At 41.3% G+C, this 13,393-nt stretch overlaps 1 pseudogene; it reads right to left on the bottom strand.

Annotated features, from left to right (window-relative positions):
* Nucleotides 1-384: 384 nt before the first annotated feature.
* On the bottom strand, nucleotides 385-2,756 carry LOC147502329 (uncharacterized; annotated as a pseudogene).
* Between the last annotated feature and the right edge of the window lie 10,637 nt (nucleotides 2,757-13,393).

Below are 13,393 nucleotides of genomic sequence, written 5' to 3'. Positions count from 1 at the left end.
CATGCCTTCTGAAATTGATAGGTAAGTTTTTTAGGCCTTATAAGGAAAAGGTAGAGGGAGAGGGGAGACTCCACTTATTGGTTTAGAGAGTAGAGTGACAAAAAGCGCCCAAAGATCATGCATGGTTTTGTTCATGTAGCAAAAATCTATCTTCGTTGGTTCAGTACTCATCCTTACATTAGTCTAAAGAGGGGGAGGGAGGAGGGGAGGGGGGGAGATGTGCGTTATAAGCTCGATCGAGATAAGGGAGGGTTAAAGTGTTAAACTAAGAGTTGTAACCTAACTTACCATCCTGGATTTTATTTCCAGCGAGAACGTTTGCATCCGGGAATGAAAAGTTGAGTACTATCACACGTATTGAACACATTGACTGGCAGAGCATGTGCTCCGAGAAAGTCATAAAAATGATAGAGAAACAAACAAAACGTGAATGCTCGCTGCAATAATAAGAGAGATGCGAGAACATCCATAAACATCCGCTTCTGACCCACTTACGTCACAGAAAATATGATGCCAAGGGTACTGCAATCACTTCAGATAAGTAGAAGAAACCCAAAGAAGCAGATAAGTTAAAAGTGAAGTTGTGACTTCCAAACTCCTTGGACCGTAACCTCGAAGTACAGGTGGAATCAATCCTGAGTGAGTAAAGCCTAGCGTTATCCAACAAAACAAAAACAAAGATCCATAGAGCAGTATTATACGATCTTAGTAGTAAAAGAACTATCAGTATGCATACCCATATAGCAGAGCTCGGAGTTTGATCTTCAGACTTCATATATGGTTGTCAAAAAAGATATTAACACCTGCAGAGTCAGTCTATCCTTTGTCGGAAAGAGTATGCTAAGCAGCAAGTACTATAAAACGGCAGCCGTCTTTATGACAGAGTTGGTGGAAGGAGTTTGAAATATACTTGTGACAGCCAACACAACCTGTGATTAAGTTACATCCCTCATTTTTTTCTTGACGTTAACTTCTGGTCTCCTCCTTTCATGAAACTTCTGCATAATTATCTTGTCATGTGTTGATTCTATAGCATCGACACTGGACTTGTGTCCTACATATTTGTTAATCAAAAAGTTTTTTGCTGCTTGTATTTCATCCTAAGAAGCTTCACCGCTGATTCCAAGCCTTTGTATGGGTCTCTTACATTGATTATAGGGAAAGCAACAATCTAATACAAATTGGATATTTTATTGCATTGATGCACAATCTAAGAGTGTGAGTCTAATTGCAAGGACACAATAATTGTCAATTTGTCACCATAGTTTAATTTAGGTAAGTATTCCACTCCTTCATTCTCTTAATGTTAGCGTGTGCTTGATTGAACCGGCCGATAATTTTATATTAGAGTAAAGATGTTAATTTGTTGGGTTGCAATGCTCTTGCATTTATCGCCGACATCTTTGGTGAATTTTCTCGATGAATTATCGGTGTCCAAGAACAGATTGCATGCATATGCTTCCGATCGTATAAAAAAATTGAGATGTACTCGTGACAATTCTTTATGCAATAGAAGCGAAATTCACAATCTTACAATGTTACACAAGTTAAAGAATAAATTTAATTAATGGCTGCGAACAAATTGGTGTTTGAAACATTTAAATTGCAACACAAGAACGCAAGTTGCAATTGGGTGTGCTTTCGGAAGAAGGGTCAACTTGATTGCTTGTGGTTTGAAAATAAAATTGATGTACATATTGGTGGTTCTAGTAGGCAACAAAGTATGATGAAGTCCAAAATATATTGTGACAAGTACACATGGACTTCAAGTCATGATTATCCGGCAGAAATACTGGCAATTAATGATGGTATCAAATTGTGGAGCACTCCCCTTAGCCTCCGGGCTGCAAATGTATCTTGTTTTGACTCCTCAAATGCTTCATCTCTCGGCACATACATTGGCAATGGCTTCTCAACCCTGTTTTCTGCATTTATATCTGTAGGAAATTGTGCGGCGTAAATACATCTTAGTCTCTTCACTAAATTTGAAATGGTGTTTTGGTCCCTAGAAGGGATAACTACAAATACGATATATTTCGATGAATCAAGTCTAAACATTGTTACAATATGTATAATAGTCGGGGAACCAACCAGTATCGGTTGGAGGCCAGTTCTACACCGCCTTGGAAAAGGAATCGCTTCACCTCCAAGTTTGGGCCTAGCAAGATCAATCCCTTTGTCCGGATTACCTAAATCATTATATATGGCGTAGTCATATATCCGATCCGAAAGTGCTTCCTCTCTCCTTGACCATCACCCCCGAGATCACTTTCGGTTCCTTTTCTCTTAATTCTTTAAGTCCAGCTGGGTGTCTCGTGAGCGTAGATATGGTTGCTCAAACCAAAAAAACAAAAGAAAGCTCAATAATTAATGAACACTCAATGTCATAAGTCGTAAGTGGTAATAGATCCTCGGGACCAACTTTTATATATTCCCTAGCTACCTAAATCCATAATTTTGAAGGTCTCTCTTTCCTACATTATTGTAATATCGAGGAAGAATATGTTGACCTTCAAGGACAAAATGTTTGACAACAACTAACTCTTTGCTTGACTCAAAGATTAAGACCAACTTAGTAACAAAAAACCAAAAAAAAAAAAAAAAAGATTAAGACAAAATGGTTTCACTTTGAATTTTATTCAAAGCGCCCACAAATTTTGACTTGTGCATTCAAATTCATAGGAAGTAAAGAAGGAAATTACCTTGTTAGAGAAAAATACCCTTTTCCCGGATGATCTTTCCTTGATTGAACCCATGAATTACAAGAGAAATGAACTGGTTCACACACCAACCCTTCGATGACTATGCTCTCCAAGAAGAATTCCTTTTGGTGTTTATTAGTCACCTGCAATGGCACCAGGTATTCCAAAATTGGAATCAATGAAGAATTTAGCCATACTCGTTGAACTTCGAATATTCGACTTCTTCAACCAATCCTTCAACACTACTTCATTACTCTTCTTGGGTGTCTTTGATCCTTCATTGAACAAAAAACCATAATATTGAAATTTTCAAGAAAGCAGTCCTAGTACCAATTAAAATAAATTGGAATGCCCATCAAAGAAAATGAATTAAAAGTACAAAAAGAGAACATTTCATTCAAGGGCATTGCAAATCTCATTAAAAAAATATCAACATATCATATCATTTAATCTGTACATATATCACAACCAAGACCCGGATGCCTCGATTAATACATTTCGGTGTATTACTAAGGAATAAAATTTCATAGGACAAAACATTTCAAGAGTAACATATAGCATTTCCCGTTAATCTGTAACAATGATACATCAAACGTTCATTCTAGACAAAAGAACTACATTTAAATTTCGTTAAGTAAAGAATAAGTAACCTGCAGTATGTCTCTTATGGTTTGGAAAGTATATCTGTGCACAGAAATCCCTCGTTATTCGAAGCGAGTAATTGGCTTCGCATCAATGCCTCTTCCATCAACACCTCTATTTGTTACACTTATGAGTGCTCATCGATTATTTCCTTCAGCTGCACCATCCTTGTGGTTAATTTCCTCCACCTACAATTCCGTCCCTCCTCCGGGTTGGTTTGGAACAACAGGTCTTGAACCCATTTCTTTGTTTTCTTGTTCTTGAAATTGCTTCAGACCAAAAACACCTCCAAAAGTTGAAATCACTGATGATATTAGAATCTGTAGACGGGAACCACCGCCTTCTTCAGAACTTGAATTCACCACCTTCTTTTCTCTTCTCCACTTATCTCTTTCTCGTTCTCTAAAAATACGGTTCTTGTTCTTTGCAGTTGTTAAATTGAATGAAAGATGTATACTCACAGAGTTGCCGACTGGGCTACATCGTTTAACTGTAAATTTTTGTAGAACGAACAATAACTCTTTTAAAATTTAATTAGCATAACAACTCAATCAGATGTTGAATGTTTAGTTTACCTCTAACTGCATCCATGAATGATCTTCTGAACTCTGTAATTTACAACTGAAATTGAGCAGAACCCAAAAATTTCAAGTTTCCTAATTCATACCAAGAAATTCCAACTTTCAAAGAACATCAAAATGTTAGAGTAATACCAGGATTATGAGTAGAACACAATCGATTAAAAATTATTATATCACTACCATGCCATGAAACCGTAGATCGGGGAGAGCCGTAGAGGCATTAGCGGTAGCAGATTGTGAGAAACCCACTTTTCACGGTTTGCTACAAAGTAATTATTGACACAGATGTCTAAAAAAAATATATGAATTCTAAACTTATTCATTGCCACAGTTACTTTGAAAAGATAAAAGTAAACAGACATGCCTCAACAACCTCTGAGATTCTAGCATGATAATGCAAACGCCCAGTCCCTTTTAGATGTGCGAAAGAACCTAAGAAGAATCAAAATGTTCCACTTACACCCTCCAAAAAGAGCAAGACAAACACCTGTGGGCCTTGATGGAGTACACAGCGGCAACATCTTGGGTCATAACTGGATAGTCTTTTCGATATAAGTTGGAATGGTCCAGGGCTACACCTACATGCCGATCCAAGAGGAGTATAGTACGGGGAGCACTGGGGGTCAAAAGTATCCTCAAAAATTTTGGAAGCGGTACCAAATCAGGATGCCAGTGTGTCTTTGTTTAGTTTGGATTGCTACGGAAGTAGATATAGTGTCAAGGATGAACTGATTAAAGCATAAAATTTGGACAGGACAGAGATTGATAGGATTAGAAATGATTCAAACGTTTTGGAGGCAGAAAATAGCCATATGGATACTCAGCAATCATGACTGCAGCAAAGGCTACCCCGGCATCCACGATGAGATCACATATTTCAGAAGATGCAGTGGCATAATCTTGGTCAACTGGTATAAAATTTAGGAATCAATTTTTTATATATTGAAATTCCAGCAAAGGGGACCAAAAGATAGCTTTAAATCAAGCACTACATCATCTGTCTCATTATTATGTAAATAGCGTATTAAGCCTTAAATCAAGCACGCTTCCATGTGGCTCGTGAAAACTAAATTGGAGAGGAACATCGGGGGTGTAACAAATTAGAGCAAAACACAAAAATGAAATAATACAGAATTTAGGCGGATAAGCTTGCCACCATTCCACCAATCCTTATTAACCATTGACCCTCTAACTACATAAAGTACATAGCTTCACCTGTCATCTAAATATTACCACCTTATATGGATTTCGACCCACATGTAACTTCCTCTCCTTATTCACTATAAAAGGAGTTGTAGAGAATTCTCACAATTGCCTTATGCCTTAGTTTAGCCTTCAGCCATAGTTTAACTCAATTAGTTACACGGTTTTAGATCTAGATCTAGGTTTATGTGCAACAAAAGAAGTTGAAAGGAAGAAATAGGAAACACACCAAATCCTGCAAAAGATTTAGATTGCAACCACTTAGACAGTTTTTATGTGATGATTTATTGATGTCCGGTGTCATTCCTAGAGGCCTACATGGCTTGACCTATGCAACCAACGAGAGCGAGAATACAAAAACTATTAGCACATCTATTGATCGTGAAATGCTTCGAAGAATAGAATCTGAAACAACAATGACACAAATAAAGGACGTGACCGTAGTTGATCAAATGTATATATACACGACATGCTTCCCGAGAATCAAAGTCTACAAGCATGAACCTCAAACCCTAAACCCTACAATATTAACCATAGAGCAACATGATTCTACAAATACTTTTTCCCCCTCTCCAGGATACTACAAATCTCATATTAACCATGCGTATGAAATGTATGCTAATTGAAGAAAATGGAAATAGCTAATAAGTATGCAAAACGGCATACTGTTTCTGCTAGAAGAAATTCATACGTGAGTTTGATAACTGTCCTTCGACTTTTTGTGTTATCTCATTCGAAAAGATCAAATGTTTAAATGATGATGATGAAAATATTAAGACTTACAGATGAGTTTCGATGGCCTCGATCACTTGTTTCTTCTGGACCAAACCGTAGAGATTGTTTTAGGGATAGGCCTGAAAATTTTCAATCCAACAATTATCTTATTTAGTTAGTATGTGCATAACGAATAAAGATGAAAGACTGATTAAGGGAGAAAACAAATCTTACCTCCACATTTGCCATGGATAACTTGTCAAGGTCGTTAAAGGCCCCTTTGGTGATTGTTTGAGCAATTTTAGTCTCGGCTTTATCAATTGCGTAGACGGGCGTAAGAACTGGGTAACAGAATCAGACCGGATAAAGTCAATATCGCTAGAACTGAAATGTAAAATTGTGAGAATCGAGGAAAAGATATGCATTTCATAGCACCATTACGGCCCTCCGATCAACCAAGTTTGTGACATTTACCTCATTAACCGAACATAGAAATGCATCTGGCTACAACAACCATCTATCTGAGTTAGTTATACTATGATAAAGCAAATAGTGAAACTCAAGAAAGAAGTAAGCCAATATCAGCCAGTAAAGTGTTCGGGGAAATTTTAAGAAGTGCATCTGGCCAATATATAAATCAGTTCTACGGCATAAAACTTCTCCACCAAAACTCCCCGGATCAATCTGTAAAAGTAACACAAATAAATAACAAAGTAAATTAATAAATAAATAAAGGAACAAAATGGTAATTGGTCGCCATTTAACAAAATAGAAATAGTGAAGCGCATTGACCCCTTTGTGCGACCAAGCGAAGTGAATGTTCAATCTACTGGGCTGACTGTCAAGAGGGGCTCCGTTGTACTGGCTTTAGACCCAATATTTCCTGCACATATTGAAGTGTTGTTACATTAGATAAACATTTGAAAGTTTGAATACTTGGTCATTTAGCATGACAATTAGTGGGTATAGAAATCACGATGCCCAAGTGAAAAAGTATGGGGTACCTTAAGTTTCGATAGCAAGTTTCGGAGCTCATCGTTTACCAAAATTTGATCAAAAGAGACGAAGACTTCCCTTCCTCAAGTTCTCGCTATTGCATTCATGATCATTTTGGACTTGTTCTTACGTTTTCAGTTCCCCTATTAATCCAAATAATATTTTAGTTGCACAGGCATATTCTAAGGCCTCAACACAAAAGTCTTGGGCTTTTTTGTGTATAGTTATCGTGCTTTCGAGTCGCATCTCAAGCTCCTCAAATGACGGTGGACGGACAAAGATATATATTGCTTCAAGAGAATTAGCAGACGACGGACACGGCCTTGAACAATCAAGAAATAGATTTACTTAATTTCCATGTTTTCACACTGCACAACCCCACAAAAGTTTCTTGATTAATACAACGTGGCCTCTGTCATAAACTCACTCCCACGGTCGATATTATTCTTTGAAAGTAGCTTGTGTTTCAGTCATTAATTCATTATACCATATCTTGAATGTTGTCTCTTTGCGAGAACAATTTGGCTTTTTGTTGGCGTTAGTCTTTGTGGTATTGATATTAGAACAAAGTGAATTGGCTATATCAATTGGGAGAGATAGATGTAGAAGAAGTGGTGGTTTTGTTTTGTTGGTAAAAAGGATGAGAAAAAGAGAGATGGGATGGGAAGAAGGGAGAAGAGACGTTCAGTATTAGCTGATTAATTACAACTCTTATTAAAGAACCCAATTATTACTAATAATTAATAAATGACATTTATAACAATGCATTACAATTGAGCATTGCGTGGATTTGGTTTTAGAATATATTCCCACATGAAAAGACTAATTGACCCTATTTAAAGGTGTTAAGCAATTATTTTATTTAAGGACAAAATTGGTACTGAAAATTTATAAACACACCAAAAGACAAAGTAGTCCTCATTAATAAATAGGTAGGCATATGATTTTATTATTCATTAAGGGCATTATGCGTCAGAAAAAGTCCCGGATGAATTTAAGAGCCCACGATCATTATAGGCTATACTAGTAGTAGAGATAGTTGGTTACAACGTTATATTAAATTTTATGTATTATATTAGTATGTGCTACATGGATTGCACGTTAAGAGAAACTGAGTTTCTCTTGTCAGTTGGTGACAAGGGATCGATATCTCTAACGTAGCCGAATGATGTAGATGTGGTATACGTAACTTCATGGTGATAATGTGTATTGTTATGAACTATCATGAGCATTGCATTTAGGGCACTCACACCAGCATTTTTAATGCTAACCCCAGTTTGCTTTGCATTCGGGGGTATCTTCCTTATGGAACCTAGACCCTTCGCAGGAACCGCAGCAGTAGTAGCTGTTTGAGTTGGAAAACCGTGGAGCTACAGTTGGAGTAGCTGTTTTTCTTTAGAGATTCTACCTTTTTGATTGTATGTTGGATTTTGAGTTAATAAGTTGAGACGTTCTCATTTATCTTTATTTCGGTTTGACGTTCCTCGATATATTAGGATGATTGTAATTTGGAGGTTATTCATTTTGGATTTATGCAAGTATTCTTATTCCAATATTTGTTTTTTTTTTCTGTAATTAAATACATGTTTATCAGAAATGTATAATCTCGGTTCACGCCTCGGGATTTCTAGGATTTGGATGACGTGGAAATAGAGTAAATATCTATTTGTTGTCGATTCAGATTATAACAACCCCAATTTTTTAACAACACAATTTACATTATTTGAATTGAAAATAACTATTATGTTATGAAGTCTAGCTTATTCTAGAATTTGTTTGGCTGTTGTTGATTTTTCAAAATTGTTTTTACTTGAATTTGTTTGTTAGAACTTTTGTAGGTATTTTAGAATCATTTTTGGGCTTGAAAACATTGTTAAAATATACCCATTCATATAGGTATGGACCTTTGGTGTTTTTAGACCCATTTGAGGCCCATAGGTTAACTTAAACGGACTTAAAACCTTAAATAAAGAATAGGGTGAACTAGTGTTACCCCCCTACTAGATGAGCCAATTAGGATTTCCCCCCCACTAGATGGGAAATTAGGGTCTCCCCTAAATAAAAAAAAAAATCGGTCAACCCAATTTGACTTTTTTTGTATTTAGGGTGGGGGACCCTAAAGAATACCTGTGAATTTCCTCTATAAAAATCTTATTATTAAAAAACAAAACTCTAGCCTCCATTAAAAAGAATATTTTTGATAGAAAGAAATAAAAAGAATGAAAGGGGTTGGAGAAAAGAAAGCATTGACATTCTTTTGCAAATTCAATTTCAGATGAGTAGTCTAAACCTATTTTTTTTAAATTTAATTGATTATTTATCATATGAATTATATTAGTGATTACCTGAATTTATTTATTGGAAATTTGAAGTGAAAAATTGTTATGTTGATCAATGCCAAAAAATAGAAAAGAAAAGGGCATACTGTGTTAAGTTACTGATGTTGAGATTTCTTTTGATATAAATGAGTTTATATGTGTTACAACCCTTTTTATACTACAAGCACTAACCCCTAGTTCACAGACACTTGTACAGTTCCAATCTCTCTCTTCTCACTATTTTCTCTCTTCAAACACTATTCTCTCCCTTTTCTGATGGCTCCTCCCTCCTTCTTCTCTTCCCTTCACTTTCTCTTTATATCCTTTCCTTTCTTCATCCGGGCCCTCCACCTGTCTCTCCATCTCGCGGTCTCCTTCTCTACGCGTGTAGGGTTTCCGTACTGCGACCACGTGACTTAGCCCCGATCCAGTGCGCCGCGGCATGCTACCTTTCGTTAACTCGGGCGTGTCCTTTCTTGGATCCTTTGGGCCCCCAATACTACCTCTACAGATGCCCCCTCTCGAGTCCGCGACCATTTGGTGATCGGGGAGTCGAGAGTCCCTGATGTCACGTTTCCCTCCGCGGTTCTCCCAGATTCTTTTTCCTCGTTGGACTCACGAGTCCCATCGCCATTATAACTTGCGTCCCCTCGTTTCTTGCGCATCCACGCGTCAATCCCTGACTGATCCCTTTTAGTGTCGCCTCGATTTCAGCCCCTTCTAATTACTCTTTTGCCCCTTCCTCTTATAAAAAGCCCGCTCGATTCTTTCCTTCTTCCATTCAGTCTTTCATTTTCCTCCTAACTGCTCTCCTTTTTCTCTACTCTTCCCCTTGGTTAACTGCTCCGGTCACGCGCGCGGCTGCTCTTCATGTTTTCTTTTGTGGAGGGTTTTGTTCCTGTTGCTTCTCCCTTCCCTCAGGTTGGTCCCCTTTCCTCCTTAATCCATTATTTGCTATATTGCGTGTTTCTCTCTTGAGTTTGAGACTATTCGGCTTCTTCTCTCTCCAACTGGTCTTGTCTGTTTAACTTCTTTCCTGACCTCGATGTCGGCTTCCAGATCCGATACCTCATCCTCCTCCTCGTCCCGTGGTGTTGCCTCCCCCCCCCCACCCCGACCAGATCGGGGCTCCTTCCACCTCTGGGCGCCCCTTTGCCCTTCCTCAGCCGCCGACCTAATCTCGAAGCTGTCAAGGCGGCTTACGGCATACCCGCGGACGTCATATTGGAGCATGTCCCTGCCCTAACCTACTACCCTCATCTGGTTCCCTATAAGCCGGGCTGTCTAGTTGCCACGGTGGGGCAGATTGTAGCCGGCCTCCGTCTGCCCCTCACCCGTCTTGACGTCGAAGTATGCAACCACTTCAACATCCCTCCTTGCCAAGGCATCGGCAATTTCTGGAGGGTTATGTATGCTGCGAACCACTATAACCGGTCAGAAGTCCCCAAAATAACAGTCCGCGACATGACTGCTCATTTTTACATAAAAAAGAGCACCAAGGATGTCAGCGTGGGATACCATTCTTTCTGTGTTCGACTTAGGAAGCAACATTTTATACTTCGTGTCACCTCCTCGGACAAGTTGTGGCACCATTACCCCCTTTACATCTCTGGGAACTTCCTCTCCGCGGATCTTCCTCCCGACTTGAGCCTTAATCATCTGGCCTTTCTCCCCAGCGGTGAGTCTGCCTCTCTACTAATCCTTGGCGTAGGTCTTCTTTGCTTCCCCTTTTAACTTGACCGTTATCTTTTTCAAGTTGGCGTCCGGACTCGAAGTCACAGCCCTACGACAATTTCTTTTCCACCACATTCAGGAAGATTCGCGACCTGGGACAGGCCCAGTCTGCGGTACTAGGAATTGATCCCGTCACTGCCACTCCCCTCCTCTCCGATCCCCAGCTGAAGTTCATAGGAAAATACTGTTCCCCTTTTTACCCCCCAAAAAAGAGAGAAAGCCTCGGGATTCACCCCCTCCCAAGAAGAAGAACCACACCAAAAAAGCTTCCCCCCGCCACCGACCAAATCGCCGTCCCCCTCAGTCATCCTCCGCTTCCCCAGCTCATTCCGCTGACCCACACCCTTACCAGTCCCTGACCACTTGGGAGGACCAATACTCTTCCCCTCATTCGCTCTCCACTTCTTCTCCTCATCCCGACATGGCGCCCTGGCGTAAGCTTTTTCGACGGCGACTCGGATGAGGATGTCGCCATTGTCGTCCCTCCCGCTGCCGCCCCGTCCTCCCCTCCTCCAGCTTCCAAGCGTCCGCGGACTTCTACATCTGAAGAAGACCCCGCCCATCAGTCTGCGGACCAACCTACTGCTCCCCCTCTTGCTGAGCAGCGGCCTGGGAAGGAAGTGGCCCCCCGCTCTGAGCCCATTCCTACTTTCTGCCCCACCTTCAAGGTACGGAACCGCACTCTCACCATTCGCGATTCGGCCTTGGACAACGCCGCCGTGGCCTCCTCTCTGTTTTATGGGTCTCATCTCCCCAGGGACATGGCCTATGCTGATGGGGGAACGTTTGACTCTCACCGGACCTCTTTTTACACTGGCTGGGAGAAGGTACTCTCTCTCTTGTACTGGGTGCTTTTCCCCTTCCCCCTTTGAATGCTCTAACCTCTGTTATTTCTTTTCAGATGAGCTTGGACATCTCTTACATGATCCGAGGCCTTTTTGGTGCAAGGGCCCGGATCGACCAGTTGGACGGCGACGTTGCCCGCCTGGAGCAAAAGAATGAGGCTGCGGAGATGAGAAGCTTCAGGGCCCAGGACGAGCTGAAGACTGCTGAGGCCGCCCACCTCGCCTATATGGATAAGGTTAATGACCGCCTGAGTAATCAGCGGGAAACCCTCTTGGCTCAGCATACCGCCGCCCTGGCTTCCCTCTCTGAGAAGCACCAGGCTGAAATGGCGGCGCTCCATAAGCAGCACGACACCGACATGGATGAGCTCCAGGATCACTTCCGTGCCCAGGCCGACAAGAGGGTGGACAAAAAGATTAAGGAGGAGCATGAGCGGCTTATCAAGGAAGGGCGACTTCTCCCTGAAGCCCCGACCGCGGTCCCCCCTTCAGAGGTGGCGGCGCCCCTTCCGGAATCTGTTTCAGCGGTCGATGATGCCGCTGTCATAGTGGCCGGGGTGATAGACGCTGCTGCGGATGCCGCCCTCGAGGAAGCCGCCGAGTCAGTGATCCAGGAAAATGTTTAAGTGTGTTTTGCTTGAAATGGCCTATTTTGTGCCCTGGCCAGGCTTCTTTGATACTATTTGCAGTGTTTCTGATACTTTTCGTTTTATTTTTACTCTCTCTGGTTGAGGATAACTGATTATGGATATACCAAATATTTTCTCTCTGTAATTCCCAAGTGTCCTTGTCGGTATCTGATGTTTGCATGACTTTAGTGGTAATGATCCTCTATCATCGTCTCCACCCGTTTGGTCGGGAGCCTCGCTCCCTGCCCCCTGTTCAGGTCGGGACCACGCCCTTGCCCTATACTCATGTCGGACCCCTTGTCCGCGGGCAGAGGAAGCCTCTTCGCTTCCCCTTGCCGGCATCTCATATTGTGTTCGGGGCGACTCCTTTCGCCCCGGCTCGTCTGAGATCTCGCACCCGTCGTGGACACTCTTTTTGCCGACCGAAGTTTTAGACTTTCGTCCCGGAAGGCTCTCTCCTTTCCGTTCCCTCTACTCACGAAGGTAGTAAAAAATCACGCGACATTAACCATCTCAAAAGTGCTAAAGTTTTATATATGTACAACTAGCTCATGTGGTTTCTGACCACTCCCCATTACATTTACTCATGAAATTTCTTTAATGACTTTACATTCCACGGTTTTTCAACGCTCTCCCTTCCAAGGTTCGCGAACTTTGTAGGTGCCCGACCTTCCCACCTCAATCACCACGTAAGGCCCCTCCCATGTTGGACCCAGCTTTCCCTCGCCACCTTCTTGGGTGTTTGGGGTTACGCAGCATGCAGTCTCCCACCTTAAAGCTCCTAGGCTTCACCCTCTTGTTGATGCCGTTGGAGGTGGCGATGGTACTCTTCTAGTCGGATCTTGTAGCGGTGTCTCTTCTTTCTTCCGCTAGATTCATATCTCTGGCTAGGATGCCCCAGTTTGATCCATCCTCGATGGCTGAGGTTCTAGTAGTAGCTGCCACCAGTTCTGTTGGTATCACGGCCTCAACACCATATGCTAAAGAGAAGGGAGTCTCCTTGGTAGTGGTCCGCGGCGTCGTTCGATA

Source organism: Coptis chinensis, chromosome 4 (genome assembly GCF_015680905.1).
Source record: "Coptis chinensis isolate HL-2020 chromosome 4, ASM1568090v1, whole genome shotgun sequence".
In the NCBI taxonomy this organism is placed as follows: Eukaryota; Viridiplantae; Streptophyta; class Magnoliopsida; order Ranunculales; family Ranunculaceae; genus Coptis; species Coptis chinensis.
The sequence above is the reverse complement of the archived record's forward strand: the minus strand, read 5'-3'. Positions and strand labels throughout refer to the sequence as shown.